The sequence below is a fragment of the Tamandua tetradactyla genome, chromosome 1, assembly GCF_023851605.1.
Source record: "Tamandua tetradactyla isolate mTamTet1 chromosome 1, mTamTet1.pri, whole genome shotgun sequence".
Classification (NCBI taxonomy): domain Eukaryota; kingdom Metazoa; phylum Chordata; class Mammalia; order Pilosa; family Myrmecophagidae; genus Tamandua; species Tamandua tetradactyla.
Window position 1 is genome coordinate 87,768,238 of NC_135327.1, and position 19,434 is coordinate 87,787,671.

Here is a 19,434-nt window from a genome sequence, read left to right on the forward strand (position 1 = left end):
GCAAACTCCGAGCTTCCTTGATCATAAAACTAGGCATGGCCTTAATTATGAAAAAGTGGTTTCTGACCTCACCCGGGACCCTGGAGACTTGCATGAAGCATTTAGGACCCAAGGAACAGAGAGTTTCAGATACAGCCTGTTTCTAATTAGCTAAGCTGGGTTTTAAATTTGGAGCTGGGTCAAGGTCAGGTGCATTGCCATGAGAAACCCAGGCCACTATGCATGAGAAAAGATGTTGCTTACAGGTCCCAGAGAGAGAGGGGCCATGAGGGGCTGAGAGGAAGCATGACTGGCTCAGGTGGCTCAACTAGCAGATGGGGAGCACACAGGCAGAGTGAGAGGGACCCCTGGGCTTATGAATTTATTGTGGTCCAGGGGTGGAGGTTAATAGATTCCCCACAAGAGTCAAGGATTGGTTAGTTCAAGGCAAACATGTTGGAAAAGAGAAAGGACTTGGTCCGATGGCTGTGGGGTTAGATAGCTTATTATTTGGGACCAGCTGTGGGTTCTGGGTGAGGTGTGGGGGGTGTGGGCAGTGGCTAAAGATGCAGGTTTGGGCTCTGGGGTAGTTTATGCCCCAGGGTTGGAAAGTTGCTTATTAACTAGGTAAGAGGTCAATGTTGAGGCAAGTGGCTTAGCCAAATGGAGAAGGATGCCAAGGAAGCATGCAAAAACTTTTGATAGTTTTAACAGTGCCTAATCACTGAAAACAATTCTGTAAAACTAAAGTCTTCAAGTGTGGTCTAGGGACTCCTGGGGAGGATGGGTGGGAGTTGGGAGAAGAGGGGGTCCCTGACACCCTTTCAAGGAGTCTGCAAAGTCAAAACTATTTTCACAAAAATCCCAAGATGTTATTTGTCTTTTTCACACTTATTCTCTGGCACGCATACGGTTTTCCAGAGGCTCCATGGTGTGCCATATCACAGTAGCGTGAATGAAAAAGCAGGCAATGAAAAGACTTGCAAAAATATAAGACCGTGTGATCATTTCTCTCATTTTGGAAAATATTTTTTTTTCATAATATACATCTTGGAAGTTAACATTTTATTTTCGTTATTTAAAATAAATTAATGTGTAAATATTCTTATAAGTTCTCAATTTTAGTTGCTATTATGGCAAATATCTGTAGATAGAAGCTAACCCACGTGAACAAATGTTCTTTGTGATCCTCAAAATTATTTTCTAGTGTGTAAACTGTAAAAGGTTAAAACTGCCCTAAAATATGATGCAGGGTGCTTGCTTCAGCAGCACATATGCTAAAATTGGAACGATACAGAGATTAGGATGGCCCCTGTGCAAGGATGACATGAAAATTCGTGAAGTGTTCCATATTTCTTAAAAAAAAATGACATAGGATAATTCACAGCTGTATTTGGCCATCCATTGCATTTGTTCCTGTGGTTATGCTCCTTGATTGGCCACAGTACCACTTTTAAAGGACTAGGGAAACTTGGGTCAATTAAGAGAATGGAGGTTGTGTTGGTTAGAAACTGTTATGTACCCAGAAAGGCCATTTCCTTTCAATCCTGATCCAGTTTTGTGGAGTCAGACCTATTGTTCAGGGTGGAACCCTTGATTAATTGTTTCCATGAAGACTGACTGGCTCAATTGTGGGTGTGACCATTTGATTAGATGGAGATGTGACCCTGTCCATTCAAGGTGATTAGTTTACCAGAGTCCTTTAAAAGGGGAGACATTTTGGAATAAGCACAAATAGATTGTTTCAGAAGTGACATAGATGCAGATATTTGGAGATGCTTGGAATGCCGAAGGAGATGCCTGGAGTGCCAACAGAGAGAGCAGATGCCTAGACATGGATGTTTGGACATGCCAAGCCCAGTAGATAACATCATGTACCTTCCCATGAGTTGCTAAGCAAGCCAGAAGCCAGAAGGAACCACAGTGGCTGAGACAGCCATCTGAAAGCAGAAGTCAGGAGAGGATGCAGACACAAGCCATGTGCCTTTCCATGAACAGACATCTGCCTTTCTCGAGTCAAGGTATCTTTTTCTGGATGCCTTAGTTTGGACATTTTATGGCTGCAGGACTGCAAACATGTAGCTTAATAAATCCCCTTTATGAAAGCCAGCCCATTTTTGGTATAATGCTTTCTGGCAGCATTAGCAAACTAAAACAAGAGGCCATGCATTTTAAATGTCTGATGGTGTCCCCACATTTTCCCTGCAGCATGTGTCCCAATGAGATGCCACCTTCTGTCCCAGAGCATACCCCCCAACTGACTACCGATTGTTCAGTGGAGAGAAGCTGGAATCCCAGAGCTTGGAGCCCATGCTCCTCTATGGGATGACAACCCAAGGGCCCTGCTGGGCATTTGGGGGAATGCCTCATTTTGGAGGATTCACAGGGGGAAGCACTATATATAATCAGATGGTACCTCTGCCAACAGTGCCTATTTTGGGAGTCCCCAGACCTTTTCTCTTTATGATCTTTTCTCTTCTCTGCTGCCCCTAAATACACAGGCCTTTCACCCTCTCTTACATTTCCCATGTAAAAGAGGGTGATCCAATCTGCTTTCAGCAAAGAAATTGGAGACATCAATTTATATTGAGGTGTATGCAACCACTCAATAAGACTTGATGCATTTCATCTCTCTGGAATTTTGTACTTTAGCCAAATGAATGTGTCCTATATTTATCGAATTTTAGATATGAAGAAATGAGTGAGAAATCAAAGGCTTTTGGCAGTGGGAACTTTCTGAAACATACTGAGAAGGGGGTGTCTGGCTTTCTTACCTCTAAGAGATGGACTGGGTGCAGTGTAGCAGCTGAAGGGTTCTGAACTCACCCTGCCCCCCAAGAAACAACTCAGTCTAGTTACAAAGCAGACAGAACAGCTCCAAGTAGGAGACTTGGGACACACAGAGACAGAGAAAGGAACTAGGAACTTTAAACTGGGATGTGCCTATCCAGAAACTCAGTTCTTTTTCCCCAGAGGACTGGGAAGGATGGGGAAATTGTCCAGTACTTTAAAGGATCCAATAAAATAATGAAAACTAACATTTTTGAGAACTTATATACTAGACACTGTGCTAAGTACTTCTTTTTTTTACTCAATATAATTCTTATAATGACTTCATGAGGAAGGAACTACTTTTACCTACAATTTGATAGATGAGGGAGGAAATCAAAGCAGAAAGGAGACAGGTAATTAATTTGCAAGATCTCCCAACTGAAAACAGTGGAGCGTGGATTTGAACCAGAAATTCTGTCTCTGGAATCTGCTCATAATAGATAAAAATTAAAGGATAAAGGCAGTGTGTTCCTGACAGTGCTTGAATTCACCCCTCATCTCTGCTTCTCACCAGGTAAAGTGCCCCAAGGGGTCGAGATTTGCTGTTATTTTATAGGTCTGTAAATATCATATATCTGCCCGTTTCTTCCTGTGGTGGATGGACGGGCTTGCCTTCATTATAGTAAGTGCGTGGTCTAAGTGACAAGACTCTCCACTAACAGGGTTTAGAATACACTGCTCATCTCAAATGCTTTCCCTGACTACTGGGCACGGAAGCTTATATTGTCTATTTGTAGACTAAGTCTTTGATGCACAATCCTGTGCTAAAGTAGTACTATATCTTGGTAGTCTCAACACTGAAGGCCAACCTATTGCCTCTCCTTCTACAAGGTTTTTGAGGAATTCTTCTTTGGATTTGACTGATGAGATCTCCCTCTGTCTGACTTTGGCTACCCTCAGTTTTCTTTTCCTGGCGGTCTACCCTGGGCCTGTCATGCTGACATCCCTCCAGGCTGCAGGTGGAGCTTTCCCAGGCAGGTACTGCACACCCTCACCCCCCATTCCCCATGCCCAAGTGGCTGCCCCTGCATTATGGTGCCCCAGGGCCACAAAGAGGAGTCCAACAAGCCTCTGGAGCAGGGATAGGTGAGGCTTATATGGCCTTCAGTAGTGACCAGCCCCAAAGGCAGTGAATCAGTAATCTAGGCAGCTTTATTCTAAGGACTCTGCCATCTTCACACATGGCCTCCACGCTAGCTAAAGAGAGAGAGGCAGGATAATCTTACGGGGAATTTTTATGGCCAAAGCCTAGAAGTGGCACAATCATTTCCCCAGACGTTTCATTCGCCTCAACAAGTCACATGACCCCACCCAGGAAGGAAGAATAGGAAATGGGATACAGTGAAAATACGGCATTGTTCTGCCACAGGTCTAAAATCAGGCCACACAGAAATTTTATAAGGCTGAAGGGCTCTTGGTAGGGGCGCCAATGATCTAATGGTTGTCTGACTCTTAAATAGTTTGGTGCTTGTGCTGTTTTATAACCCACGTGGGCCTGGCTGGCTATATAAAAAGAGGACTTGTTAGGGAGAAGAACTTTGTGGGGTCACACTCCCATCTGCTTGTGCTAACAGCAATGCAGGTTTGGGACAGGATCACCTTTATAAGCTTGAGCTTCCCGATTTTACAAATTTGGAATTGTTTCTTTGCTGCCTTTCATGCAGCCTAAATTACAAGGCCGTCATATCTCTACTTTATCTTGAGGCATCAGCCAGGCGGAGGAGAACCTGTCACATGCAGAATGTGAGTTCTGACAGCCAGCCTCATCTCTCCTGCATTTTCTCCCATCAGATGTCCTCAACTGATCTTCCAGATAGAGTGGGAACAATGAAACTTGTCATTTATGTTCATCTGAGCATGCATCTTCACTGTGAATTGAACCTGCCTAGGGCCTGGGGTGCTGCTTCGTTGCAGAGATTACTGCTGCAGGGCTGAGGTGGTAGTTTTGTGATCCCTGCTACAATTTCTTGTAGATATGCATGTTGTCTTATGCCCTTCAATGTAATAGCAAATTTCATTCATTTGTCTTCTGGCCTAGATGACTGTCCTCAATGTATAGCCAAAGTCACTGGACAGCCTATCTACCACTCCAGCCCTGACCCCAGCTTTCCTTCATTTTGAGACTGGTCAGGAACAATTAACCTGGGGACTCCCATGGGTCAGCTTTGTAGTGGATCCAGTTTGGAGCTCACATCCCAGATCAGGTAAGTGGGTTTCTGCCTTCTTTCTGAGGTCATCTTCCATGGGAGATATCATCTTTGGATCTCGAGGAGTCCTCTGGGTGCACTAGTTCGGGGAGGCCCTACTACAAAGCTGTTCTATGGCCATTTCTGAAGGGCCCCATTGGGTTAACTGATACCAAACTCATGTTTCTATCAGCTTTTACACTGGCATTTATGCAAGCACAGCCTTGTATTGATACCTAGCATAATTCCAGAGGTGTGTTCACTGGTCTCCAAAAAAGCCCCCCAATTAGCCATGTTTCATTGTATTCATACTCTTGTATTCTTACCCTGGTATGTCTCTCACTTGACTAATGGAATGGGGCAGAAGGGACAATTCATGACTTCTAGGCTAGTTATGTCCCCACCTTGCAACTTCTACTGATTTGTCCTCTTGAAATCCAGCTGTGGTCCTGCAGGGAAGCCCTGGAGAGGTTCATGTGAAGAGGAACTGAGGAACCTGCCCAACGGTCATTGTTAGGCTCTCAGTGGACAGCCAGAAACAACATGGTGGCCATGCCATTCCAGCCATCCAGCTGAATCCTGGACATCATGAGCTGTTGATGAACTGCCTCTCTGTGCACTGCTTAAATTTCCCACTTTTTGAATCATGAGGGGTAATAATGCATTGACGTTTTAAGCCACCATGATTTGAGATAGTCTGTTACCCCTCAGTCAATAACGATAAAAGGGGTGCTATTCAAATCATGGGGAACAAGATGCCTGGTACAGTTCCATGTGGGTTTGTGGTCCTGTTTCTTGAGGTTCCTAATTCTGGAGGGTGGTTATGTAAAGCCTGGGGCAGATGGCTGGCTTCTTGCTAAGGGAAGATTGTCCATTTCCCAGTGCACAGAGCTTCACTAGCACTGGCTTTTGGGGTGTCCGGCTCTGAGCTCGAGACCTAGAGCTCTGACTCCTATCCTTACTGAGGTATGAAAATATCAGCCCCCAAAAGACTGCCTCCTGATCCTCCCTAAGCTCTGCACAGCTTCAATCCTGATTCTCTTCCATCTAAGGACTTGCTTTTCTGGCACTTGGAAATTTCACTTTCTGCCTTTGAGCTAAATTATTATTATTTTTTTAAAAATGTGCCTTCTAGAATTTTTAGTTTAGAGCAGGGGTGAGTGTGGGCTACAAAGGAAGAATTCCAGAGGCTGCTCAGTCTGACATTTTAACCTGAATCTCCTATCTCCTCTCTAGAGTATTTCTGGGTGTTTCCTCTTATATCACAGGATTGTGTTAGCAAAGCCACACATAGTGCTGACTATTTTAAAAGATGCAAACTCACTGAGAAAAGGGAGTTTGTGTCCTTGGTTTCTATATTATTAAACTTAAAGTTGTATTCTATGGTTCTGCAGGAATGGATCTGACAATTGGAGTTAAGTTTGCTGCGGGAACCAGTGATGGGGCCTCTAACTGGGGCAGTTCTTTCCTTGCCCACTCCATGCTCCTTTTTAACACCCATGAAAGAGCTGTGCCACCAAGATGAAGCCCTCCCATGCTCCATCTCCACTAATGAGGCAAGGCTGCTCACATGCATCTCCTAGATAAGGTAGGGTTGGTTTTATTTATTTATTTTTTCATTTATATTTTAATAAGACGAGCAGATGGGGATTCAAGCTGTGGCATTCAGCAAGAGAATTAACATATTAGAATGTGGTCTTTAGACAGATACTCAAATACATATGAGGCTATCAGGGCAAGTGAATGGAGAAAAAAAAATTATGGAACCAAGGAAACTGAAGACAGAATTGAAACGATTATTTAAGTCCAATGAGAAATGAATAAAGGATTTCTCTTGGAAGTAATTACCTCCTTCTTAAATCCACGATCCACGATTTTTTTTTTTTTTTTTTTGGCATAGGCAGGCACCGGGAATCGAACCCAGGTCTCTGACATGGCAGGCGAGAACTCTACCTGCTGAGCAGCCGTGGCCTGCCCTCCATGAATTTTATTTTGACTTAAAGCTTAAACACATCTCTGTTTAGGTTGCTCTCCTCCTCAAAAAACTGCAATGATATCCCGGAGACCTAATTTATTACACTCAACTCTGTTCCTGGGTCTCAACATCTTCTACCACCTGGCCTCAACTTATCCCTAAAGCATTGGCTTGAAACTTTAGATGCTCTTTTGAATCACTGAGGAGCTTTATAAATGATTAATACCTTCTTAACTTACACAAAAATGTATACAATATAACTAACATGCACATTAATTATAGCATTGTGTAGAGATACTAATATCTGAATCATCCAACTTCAAAAATGAAATGATTTTGCATTTTGAAAAGAGCACTTTAACTACAGTGTGAAGAAAGGACATAAAAACAAAATGACAACTAAAGAAAATTTGGCAAGCAATGTAAGTGGAAAACTGGAATGGAAAAGTTGGAGAATTTCAGACTGGTCTGTATAACCTCTGACAATTCATTAAATTAATATGAGTTGAATATATGCTATGTGCTAGAATTTTGCTGTGTGTAAGGAGACAGAGATTGTATAAAAAGACAACAAAACAAAATGAAGTCCTTGATCTTCAGTGGTACACAGTATGGTGGGAGAGAGTACAAATAAGCAGCTACGAAGTAAGGCTAATTATTAAAATGGAAATGGCATGGAGAGTACAAATCAACTTTAATGGGGGAATAGAGATAGAGCATATGGTAGATGTTCAACAGAGGTTTATGGAGTAATTCATGGGAAAATACTGGTGCCTGGGCCCCGTCCACAGAAATTCAGATTTAGTTGGTCAGGGCAGGACCTGGGTATCAGTCCTTAAAAAAAATTCTTCTACTGATCCTAACATGCAGTTTTGCTCTTTGGTCTCTTTTTCCACCTCTCTGAGGCAGCTGTGGGGTGATGGAAAGGACACTCCTCCTGGGGTCAGAACTTTTGGTGTCAAGCCTCATCTGCAAGACTTCATCAGTGCTTCTAGGGCTAAGATTTATGAACCCACTCCTTAATGGAGTCCCCATTCTCCAGCTAAGAAAGACTGTTGGCCATTTTCTGAAAATGGCAGAACTTCTTGGCATCCTCTTTTCTAGTCCAGATCAGCCTCCCACCCGTTTCTTTTGGAAACGTATCCAGAAAGACTTTTCTGATTTTTCTTGCCAGAATATGATTTCATCTTCTCTGGAAGCTTCTTAGCTCTTGAGTTTATGAATTTTTTTCTTATGATATTTTCTTTCTGTGCTGTGTCATCTCTATTAACAACTCTGATTTATTCTCCCTTTATATGGAAGCTCTTTAGTGAAAGATTATTTCCAACTGATGTCTCTCTTCCCTGCAATGCTTAGCAGAGTGCCTTCTGTGCTGTGGATCCAAATGAATCAGGCCACAGACCAAGGACAGCTTCTCAAATATCCATTATCAGGCCAAACCTAGAAGTGTAACTTTCTCTTATTGGCTAGGTGACTTCTTTTAGAGCTTCTGATCATTCATAGCCTTTGATTATTCAATTTAGGAAATTGAAAGGGCAGTTTTGTTGCAAATAATAGAATCTAGAGACAGGTAATTCATGGGCAATGGTTTTCTCTCCTCCTTTCCCCAAAGGAAAGTCATTGCATTTTTAATCTAAGGAGTTTGAGGGCAGGAAAGAACTGGGTCTAGAAGATTCTGTCTTTTTCCATCATGAATTAATTGAGTTAGTTTAATGATTAAGAGGGAAACTTCTTTTCCTCACTTTCAGTGCTAGGGTGGGGACTTCCTGTATGCTAACCAAGATTTCCTACAGGCAGGTACAAGGAAGCATTACTGAAGCCATCTCCTCACCTGCTATCTTCAAGCAATCCCTTGCCCTTCCAGAAGGCTCCATGTTCCTTCTTTGCTTAACTTCTCTGCACAGATCTTCCAGGAGAATTATACCAAGCTCTTCACTGTCCCATTGATTCATTGATAAATTTGCTCTGCCAAAGTAAGGCTGTGTAATAACTTGCTGAGCAGTATTGTTGATTTCTGCTCATGCCCTGCCCTCCACTTCAAATACTAAAGAATACTCTCCTTCCCCCCCTACTTTATCATGTTAATTCTCCCCATTTTCCTGGAACTGTTGATGGTGTCTCATAAAGTCTTTCCAAGCAACACTGTCCTACTTCGATCACTTTTACTCAAGTCTGTTTGGTACTTTTGGCTATCTTACTAATTTTAGTGCTGATTATATTCCATTGTATTGTACCCAAATTCCTTCAATTGTGTATGTGACAATAAATCCTGATGTAAAGGTGCATACTTTTGAACAGTTTCTCATGGTACCTAGTAGAGTGTTAGGACCTGTAAGTATTTTTGTTTTAAATATTCATTCATTCATTCACCAAATATTTATGGAATGACTGCTCTGTGTCAGGACCTGTTCTAAGTTCTTAGAGAGCAAAACAAAGATACCTGTACTATATTTTAAAGAAGGCAGGCAAACAATCAATACTATACCTAATAAAAAAGAAATTTTAGAATATCAGGACATGACAATTGCTGTGAAGAGGAGGAAATGTAGAACAGGGAAAAGGAAGTAAGGAGTGCTTGGGTTTAGTCAGGGTGGGCCTTATAAGAAACTGATATTTTTAATCAGTTTGGTGAGGGAAGACTTCATAAGAAACTGATATTCGAGGAAAGATTTGAAGAGCATGAAGGAGTTGAGCCATGAAAGCACCTGAGGAAAGAGCTACAGGCAGATGGAACAGCATGTGCAAAGGCTCTAAGGAAGGAATGCCTGGCATGTTGGAAGAATAGCAAGGAGCCCTTTAGGCTGGAGTGAAGTAAGTGAGGGGAAAAGTAGTAAGAAAGGAGATGGAAAAAAGCCAGATAATGCAGACTTGAAGGCCTTTGCAAATCTTTTGGAATTTTCTCCAACTAGAATGGGGAGATAAAGGAGAGATATGAGTGAAGGGGTAACCTGACATGATTTTCATTTTAAAAGGATCGTTTTGTTTACTGAGTTGAGAATGTTCCAGAAGTAAGCATACATTTTCTCTGAAGGTTAAATAGTAAATATTTTAACCGTTGTAGGTCATATGATCTCTATTATAACTACTCAATTTTGCTGTTGTAGACAAAAGTAGCCATAGATGATATATAAACAAATGGGCCTGGGTGTGTTCCAATAAAAATTTATTTACAAAAACAGATGGCTGGCCAGATTAGACTTGCGGAACACTCTTGGGATAGACCAAAAGGAAGCAAAGATAGATGCAGGATGACTGGTTAGGAGGCTGTTAAAATAATCCATAAAGAGCTAATGATAGCTTAGACCGTGGTAGAAGCAACAGAAATGGCAAGACACTGTTGAATTTGGGGTATATTTTTTAAGCCAAAATGATTTCCCAATAGCATGTGTGCTGTGAGATCAGAAAGAGGTATAGGATGACTCCACGTTTGTCTTCAGCAACTGCAAAATATACTAGCATTAATTAAGACGGGAAAATTCACATGAAGAAGAGGATCTGTGGACATGCTATGCCTCAGATGTCAAGTATTTTAGTTTGCCAGGGCTCCTATGACAAAATACCACAGACTTGTTGGCTTAAAAAAAAATAGGAATTTATTGTCTCACAGTTTTGGAAGCTAGAAGTCCAAAATCAAGGTATTGATAGATCACGCTTTCTCTGAGGTCTACAGCATTCTGGTGGTGACTTACTGGCAGTCCTCCCTTACTTAAGAAACTTTCTTGTCTCTTCCTCCTTCTTTGACTCCTGCTCAGTCATCTCTCTCTGCCCAGTTTTCCTATCCTTTATAAGAACTCCAGTTATAATGGATTTAGGACCACCCTGACTCAGTGTGGCTGTATCTAAGTGGTATCTTTAGAGATCCTATTTGTGAATGAAACCCACCCATTAGATGTGAATATGTCTTGTGGGTTACATGATTCGATCCACAGCATCAAATAAGGGTTGGAAATACAAGTCTGCAGTATTGTGAATTGGATTAGCCTAAAATGTATGTTATAAAAATACATTTTTAACATTACTGTTAATTCTTAGCATTTTGAGCCAATGACCAAATTGTACATAATCTTGGGAATTAAGGAGGATGTCAAAGAGATTATCGTGCAGGAAGAAGGTGGTAATAGACCATATTTAGCCTCTGTGTAACAGTGACTAGACTATTGCTGCCCAAGAAACAATAAGCCAAAGGAAATTTAATTAAAAGTCAATTATTAAAATTAAGAACAGCCAACATTCACAGTAATTTTTAACCTCAAGAGATTTGGGCAGAGTTCACTCCGAATGGAGTCAGCAGCGTCTGAATATAGGACGCAGTTGTGGTAGCTGGGTGTTAAATTATTTCACTCCTGGGGATCTTAAAAGTGTGACCCTGAAGATCCCTGGACTGTGAGGGGGCTGCCGAATTCTCAAAGGAGTGTTGAACAGATGTAGGGCCTACACTTGGTAGCTCTTGAAATCCTGTAGGGGAAAACGATCGCCTGCAACTCAGGACCTGCATTCCCACACTCCTCACATTGGTGAGAAGGATGGGGTGGTGCAAAAGGAAAACCATACTGGTGACAGTTCGGCTTGATGACTTTGGGCCATCCTCTTAGGTGCACTCAACCTCACGACCCTCATCTGGCTCAATCCTCATCTGGCTCATGCAGAGGGTTGCCAAGCATTGCTGGGAAGCCTGTTTTCTTACATTTCTAAGAAAGCTTTTAGAAGTCACTGTCTATGGACTAGAGTTCCCCAGGAGTTTTAGGCAGGCATTCTTGTAATGAGGATGGGGAACAAGGCTTAAGAAAAGGCTCCCCTCTGCCTCCTACCAGGTTATAAATAAGGTCCTTTGTGGTATGGCTGAATTGCAGAAGCAAACCAAGTTCAAGGCCCACTCTATCACTGAATTTTCCATGACAAAAGTTGTGATCTTCTTTATTCCTTTATTATTTGAGCTGTCACCTGCAACCAAATATACCACTCTATCTGTTATATTAGTGGTTTAGCACAGTGCTAAACAACTGAAAATTTCAAATAGGAAGCACAGGACATTTAGAACTAGATGGCTTCTGCATCCTAAAGCCCTTCATTTTAGAGATGATGAAACTGAGGCTTAGCAAGGGCAAGTGCCTTTTCAAAGCCATACAGTGTGCTAATGGAGGAGCAAAGGCAGGGAACAAAAAGAAACCCAATTTCTCTAAAGATGAAAAAGCTTTACTCTAAAAGAGTTCATTCCTTTTAGTTAAATTATTCCCATAGTGATTGGACTATACTTTCTTGTCCTGTTCTGGAGAAAGTGATTTTTGTTATGATCTTATACCAGCTCTTCATAGAAGAGGGGACAATGAGATATAATATAGCCAATATAGGAATAATCTAAATAAAAAGCAAGAACATTAATTCAAATGTCAAGTTTCTTCAAAAAGAAACTTCTGGTGGAATGAGTAAGTCATGTGGTAGAGAGATTTGTAACATCAATAAGTGGGACAGAGTACACAAATGTCAGAAAAAAGAATATACTTTCAAGAACTTTTAATTCAGAAAATATACTTAAATTTCAGACAGTGCCTGTTTTGTGTTCTTTTTACAATTTAGGAACACTTGACATCATGCAATAAAAAATGAACGACAAGATAATAAGACATTAGACTGGTTATGAAAAGGGAAATACTGAGACACTGACAGAAATAAAAAAGTATTAGATAATATAAAGGAAGAATGTTTTGAAACTAATCATAGGAAAAAGGAACTTTTAAAATACTTCAGAAACAAGAAAACACAGAATTAACACTGCTAATAATGGAATGAAGATCAAGTCAATTTTTTAGAAAAGTTTAAGCAATTTTACCACCTTAAGTGAAAAGGACCAAGAAATTTAAATGAGATAAAATGACCATAATTACTAACATAGATAGTGTTCCTGAAGATAAACTCAGAGCAAATGGAAGCTAACCAATATTCAAAGACATTCCTTTAAAAAAAAAAAAAAAAACAGAGCCAATGAATCACTTTAATCTAAAAATCAAAAGAGCATCTAGCAGAACTGATACAGTGGGGTAATAAATTTATATGACCAGGTGAAAGTATGGACCTACAAGGAAAAAGTATCTATAAGCAAAAGGCAAAATCTGGAGACCTGGGCTGGTTTTAGACGTTTCTGAAGGAACTACCAGAATTCAAAGAAACGACATCGCTGGGTGTTTGAATTGTGACTCAAGATTTCTGTACCCATCCATATTGTCATTCCTATTGGGACAACAGAATAACTATGCCAGAAATGCCAAGTGCTTGAGGGGGCTCTCCAGGTACCCATCCAGAGAGGGAAAACATTACTAGTCACAGTATTCCAGAAAACTGACAACTATATCTAAACAGGGTACCCTAGAAGGGAGAAGTTGAGTGTTTGTGAGTGTTGAAACACTCAAACATAGAAATACTTTTTGATAATTATTGCAAATACAGTCACAAAGCAGAAGGAAAATACCATAAATAATTAATTTTTAAATGAGCTATTATTTAAAGGGCTTAGTCTAGTGCTTGGTAACTGATACTACTTAATTAAATACAGTAAAAAGTAAATTGGTGATGTCAGTATTAATATTATATAAATAGAATTCAAAACACAGCTAATAAAATTAAACAAAAGAATAAGGTATGTGTGTCGGATTAAACATACAAGTCTATGTAATATTGTACTTAGGAACCTTTATGAACCAAATAACAAAATGTTAAAATTATATATTGATTAAAAATATTAAGAGGAAGTGTGAAAGTGTTTAATAGCACTTTTAATCACCCATATCTAACAGCCAAGAAATATATGAAGATGAGTCAATTTGAAGATGCTAATTAAAAAGGACAAATTTGAAAAAAGATAAATGCAAAGAAAAAATAAATTGTGTCCTATCTTTTAGGATACATTGAATATTCTCCAAATAATGACCACGTATTATTACTTCCAAAGACACTTTTAATAAGCTTCAAAGAACAGAAATTCTTCCAAAAGAATTTCTTCAATTATACATCAATAAAATTAAATGTAAAATACAAAATGTAAATGTAGAAAAGAAAATAAGTCATCTGGAAATTTAAAATGCAAGGTACCAATGGCTGTTATGTGAAAAAGGAAATGAAAACTTCAAAACTAAAATTCATAGAAAATAGAAATAACTACTTATATCAAAATTTATGAATTCAGAAAAAATTCAGTTTTTAAGTGCTTTTATTATGAATGAGAATAATTAAAATAAATAAATAAATTGACTATGTGCCTCAAAATCCTAGGAATAGAAATAAAAATAGTACTCAGTTATGGTCTTGGATACCTTGAGACTCTTGGTCTCAGCTTACTTGTTCAAAGTCTCCATTTTCACTTTGCAATTTACAGTGGGGTGGAAAGGGTGGAGAATTCTAGGTTCATATGTAAAATAGTAAATGGCTCTCTAGAAAGTGCTTAGAGGCAAAGCTATTTCCTTTTCCTATATTAGAAAATTTGGGGCTTACCAGGAAGAAGGAAATAATTTGAATGTGTGCCTAAAATATATATTTTCTCTCTTTGCTTTGTTCGACACTCCAAGGAAGTTATTCTCATTAGCTCCCCTTCTTTATTGCATTTGAATAAAAAGACAAGTCAGTTTTGAAGATGATAAATGACTAATAAATTTCAATTGGCACTTCAGTTTGCAATGTAAACAGTCATTAAATTCATCTAGAAAATTCTAAGAATGGAAGTACTCAAAATTACAGAATGTGCCAAAATAGCAGCTTAAAGATCTTCTGTTTTATTTCTACTCTCAACATTAATCCTAAAACCAAGATTCCTAATGACATATACAGAAAAGAATAAGTCAAGATTTTTTCAAAAGGGCCAGAGTTGTTGAGCAGTAGATGGAAGTGGGTGAAGCCTTAAAGAGCAAAAGTAAAACATTTCCTCTATTTCAGTGTTCTGGTAATTGAGGTGTTTTTTCTTTTCATGAATGCATGAGTGCTTCTCTATGCACGACCGGCAAAATAAAGTTAAATTAGTTTTAATTTCTCTCGGATGCATTAACTAGGGTGGAAAAAAATATTTCTTTTTAAGCTAAGAAATTACCACTGAGTAGGTAATCAAGTACCAGTAAGGGAGGAAAAGAGAGAATGCCTGCTTTAAGGAGCTGGTTGTGATTCTGTAACTATTATAGGCAACTAATAGTGCTTTTGTTCTCAGGTACCTTTTTAAGCAAAACTCAGTGTGGGTCTATAATGGCGGCTTGTGGAGCATTTGCCTCATGACATTTTTCTATCATCTTTTAAACCTGAATGAACTAAAAGAACATCAGACAATTCAAAGCCACAAAACATGCCTTTGTTTGTGGCAGCAAATCCAACTGTCCCTGCCAAAGTAATAAAGGTGCTCACAAAGATTTAATTACAAGAACAGTCAATGCTAAATTGCTGATAATAGTCAAAATGGAAGAATACTCAAGCTGCCAGCAGTCAGAGTTGATCTATATGATGGGATCCAATGGGCCACTGCAGTCTGAAGAGCGTGTGTGAAGTGCTGGCCTACCAGTATCAGAGGTCCAAAGAGAAGAGAGCAGCACTCTGCAGGAAACAGGCTCAAAGCTTGGGATGGCTGAATGGACAGAGATCTGTTGTATAAATTTCTCAGTTCTCGATGGAAGCAAAAGCACAGAAGACACGCTATGTCAGAAATTGCTACTTAACTAGCTATCTCTTCTTGTTTCCTAGGAAGAGAAACCTGATTTTATTCTGGCTAAGGAAACCAGACTTAAAACCAAGTCAAACCAAACCAAACCATTTCTCAATGTTTTCTTCAATTAAAGATGGCCAATGAGATTAAAAAAAAATTAATGGGTAGGACTTCTAGGAATGCTGATCAAGAAGACAGATACCCAGTAAATGCCCCTTTGTTTTTCATCTCTTTTTTCTTCCCACTGACTATAATTTGAAGTGATGGCTGGAATTCTAGAGGTCATCTTGGACAAAGACCCATCATTGCCAGGAGTCACACTTGAGGACGAAAGTTTCCTAATGGTACCGAAATCTAGAGTGGCCTGAGTCCTCAGTAATATAGAATTGTCATAGGAGCCCTGGACGGACTGCCTCCAGATCTCTTTGCATAAGACAAAAACAAATCCTTATGCATTTAAGTCTCCATTATCTGGAGTTTTCTATATGAGAGCTGAATCAAATTCCACCTGATTTATTAAAAAGACCAAATGGGAATCAACATGTTCTCAAAGAATCTCTCAACACTTCTGGGTCTGTATGTAGGAGGCTGTTTACAGGAGGTGGTGTCATGATGGAAAACATTATTTAACCAGGGCAGGTCACAGTGGATCAGCAGGCAGAGTTCTCGCCTGTCATTTCTGAGACCCAGGTTCGATTCCTGGAGCCTGCCTAGGCAAAAAAAAAAAAAAAAAATTAACTAATAGTGTTAGTACTGCCTTACCCAGTAATGCCTGTTAGCACTTAGTTTTCCTCCTCCAAAAGCCAATATAAGCTACCTTTGAATTTATGTTTCCAATTATTTGTGTCACTGATAAGGTCAGGCTCAATCTGATGATTTAAGGATATATGAAAAAAATTGATCCTCTTTCAAAGACACACCTGAGCAAGAAGCATTGTGGCTGAATAAAAGACCAAATCAATTGAAGGCTGCAGTGAACCTCAGGCCTTTTAGAGAACTTTTACTGTTTGGTAAATTAGTCAAAGGATTTTTAGGTTAATTAGATTTTACAATGAATGAAACACCTAAAGCAATAGCATTTAAAGCTAATGTTTATTGAATAATTTGTGCCCTTCACTGCAGTAGGCACTTTACTATTATCTCATTTGGTCATCACCACAACTCTGAGGAGTACCCCAATTTTAATCTTGAGAAATTGATATTCAGAGAAATTAAGTAACTTTTCCAAGGTCACAGACCTACTAACTAGAAGAGCTGAGACTTGAATTCAACTCAGAATAACTAAAACACTGGGAAAACAAAATGCTCATCCAAAGAGGTGAGCTTGCAGAAATTTTTGTGTTTTCAAGAGTGATTTAGTACAGTAATTGATAGATGAGTAGAAACTTTGAGAAGATCTTATATGCATTCAAAGTGTTGATTAAGATAGAAAACTAAAAATATCAGACCTAGCCCCTCACACCATTTGGAAGCATTAAATTATGTTTGCTTTTATAAATACCCTCAATGCCTTCCAAAGGATTTGTAATAGGAAGGTTTGAAACTGGTGAAATCTGTCTTCAGTTTGGCCATTCCCTCACTCCTTGTCATTCACTGCCCTCAGGAGCCTTCTTTTTCCAAGAGTTCTCAGAAATATATTCATAGCAAGGAGGCGATGAGGGACAAAGTGATGCAGGAGACATGCTTTCAGAGGATTTTCTCTTTAAAAAGGGTCAAAGGACTGGTTGTCCAGTGATGGATAAAATTGCAGCCAATATGAACAAGTTCAGGAGGCTTTGGGGATGGGGCAACAGGACTTTCTGGTTTTTGGTACTGCTTTAGTACTTGTCCACTAGTAAGTCTTGGGGTTCACTGCACAAGTGAGAACTCTCACCATCCTCTCGACTACAGATGTCTCTAGCTGAACAGTGGCCCTTTAAACTATCCTTGAACTATCTAACTCTTACATACTTCTACCCCTAGTTGCTCTGAATGCTCTAGTTTGGTCTATCCCACTAATATATTAAATTGTCTGGCACCAGGCTCTCTGTTTGGCTCCATCTTACCAGGTTGCCCTTATGGGAAGGTTAAAGATGGCTGGATGTGTCCATGGATTACCTACGCAAACATAGGCACCTAGGGGAGGGGCATCCTACAATGGTAAGAGCTCAAAGTGGGAGAAAGACTCTACCTGGGATTCAATATCTGGTCCAGACTCAGTGCAAGACCAAGAATAAGGCCTGAATCTTTGAGCTTTAATTTCCTTGTCTGTATATGGGAATAATGGTAGTGCCAGGCCCATGAGGTTTTTGTGAGGATTAAATGAGATAAACTGCATAAAGCATTTAGCAAAGAGCCTGGCACATGTGAGCACTTCATAAGGTTTAGCTTTCATTATTGCTGCTACTTCAATGAATGACTTGCCCTGCCTCCACTTTAGCTACCCAGTGTAAAGGCCTCACTGAGTCAGGTCATCTCTCCATTAATCACCTAAAAATATTTTGCTTCCTGAATGCATCCTCACTTCCTTCCAGCTTTTTTGTTCAGGTGCTCTAACTAAACCTACCTTGTGACTTTTCCCTTGATCCTCCTCAGGGCTCTGTATCTTCACACCTGTCTTGCTTTCATTTATTTCTTTAGTCATGGTCTCCATGTCCACCACATATCTCCCTCTTGACGGCAAGTTTAACATCCTTGGCTTACTGTGTTCCCATTTTAGGGAACCTTCCAAGGATCAGTTTACGTTTTATCCATCTTTCTTCCTTAGGTGGAGGAAGTAATCCACATAAAAACTAAGGGTGGTGTGAAAGAAGTTAGCAGGAGGGAGGATGTGTTCAAGGATACAGACACAACTGCTTAGCAAGGCGTGGGAAGTGCCTCTTTTTAACTCTCTCATTTCTTGCCACAACCTTTCACATATGATTGCTGCCCATGTTCACCCCACAAGCTGTGTTCTACCCATTCTGGATCATTTGTAATCCTTTGTTGTGCCTAGCTTTTTCTCCCCTCCTTGATGTCACAAAGCAAACAACCATAAAATTATAGCTAGGTTTGTGCAAGTGTATTGACTTTGCAGGGATGTACTAATGGTAGCAGTATCTTTGTGTGAGAAGAATAATTTACCCGTGCTGAGCCTAAGCCAGCAGCCTTTCTTTAATATCTTTATGGGGGCAGTGTATTATCAGTTTTTCCTTCACATAGGAAGAATTTTAGTGATAAGCAGATAGAAGTAAGCACTGATTTTGTACTTTTCTCCTTCATCTAAATGTTACCGATCATCCGATAATCATGAAGCATTCAGGTTACATGAGTTGGACTTGATAACATTTGGAAAATTTTCTTTCTATTTTCATTCCTACATTATTATCCCTGAGGCATATTTGTTTGGTTCAGATTTTGAAAGGAAAATTATAAGAGCATCTGGAGAAGAAAACTGTAACATAGCACCTTCTCTAAAGGGAATGGATCTGTAAATGTAATCAAACATGTAATTTGTCTGAAATCATTGTAAATGTTAAGCTACCAACATCCTTGTCCTCAATCCCCCAACCCCACCCAAAAAACTTGGTGTTCTACTTTATAGATTGATGGACAAGGGCTTCAAGCTATGGAAACGGGCTAGAATTTTACAATGGCTCAGGCTTTTCAAATTCTGATTTAAAATTTTTATATATCAGAGATTGCAAACCAGTGCCCTTGGGCCAAATTTAGCCTGCATTTGCAGTTTGTTTGACTATCATAGGGTTTTACAAAAATTGAGTTTGAATGCCTTTAGGCAGGGATTCCATTCTCCAGTTCGCCTCTGTTCCCAT

General features: G+C 39.8%; 1 protein-coding gene and 1 non-coding gene across 3 annotated transcripts in view; one reads left to right on the plus strand and one right to left on the minus strand.

Annotated features, from left to right (window-relative positions):
- The window catches only part of NPSR1 (neuropeptide S receptor 1), a 161,723-nt gene that overhangs the window by 102,818 nt on the left and 39,471 nt on the right, over positions 1 to 19,434 (minus strand). The gene's annotated exons all lie outside the window — the stretch shown is intronic.
- On the plus strand, positions 1,233 to 1,336 carry LOC143653100 (U6 spliceosomal RNA). Its single transcript, XR_013161104.1, has one exon. It is a non-coding gene; the product is annotated as a U6 spliceosomal RNA (small nuclear RNA).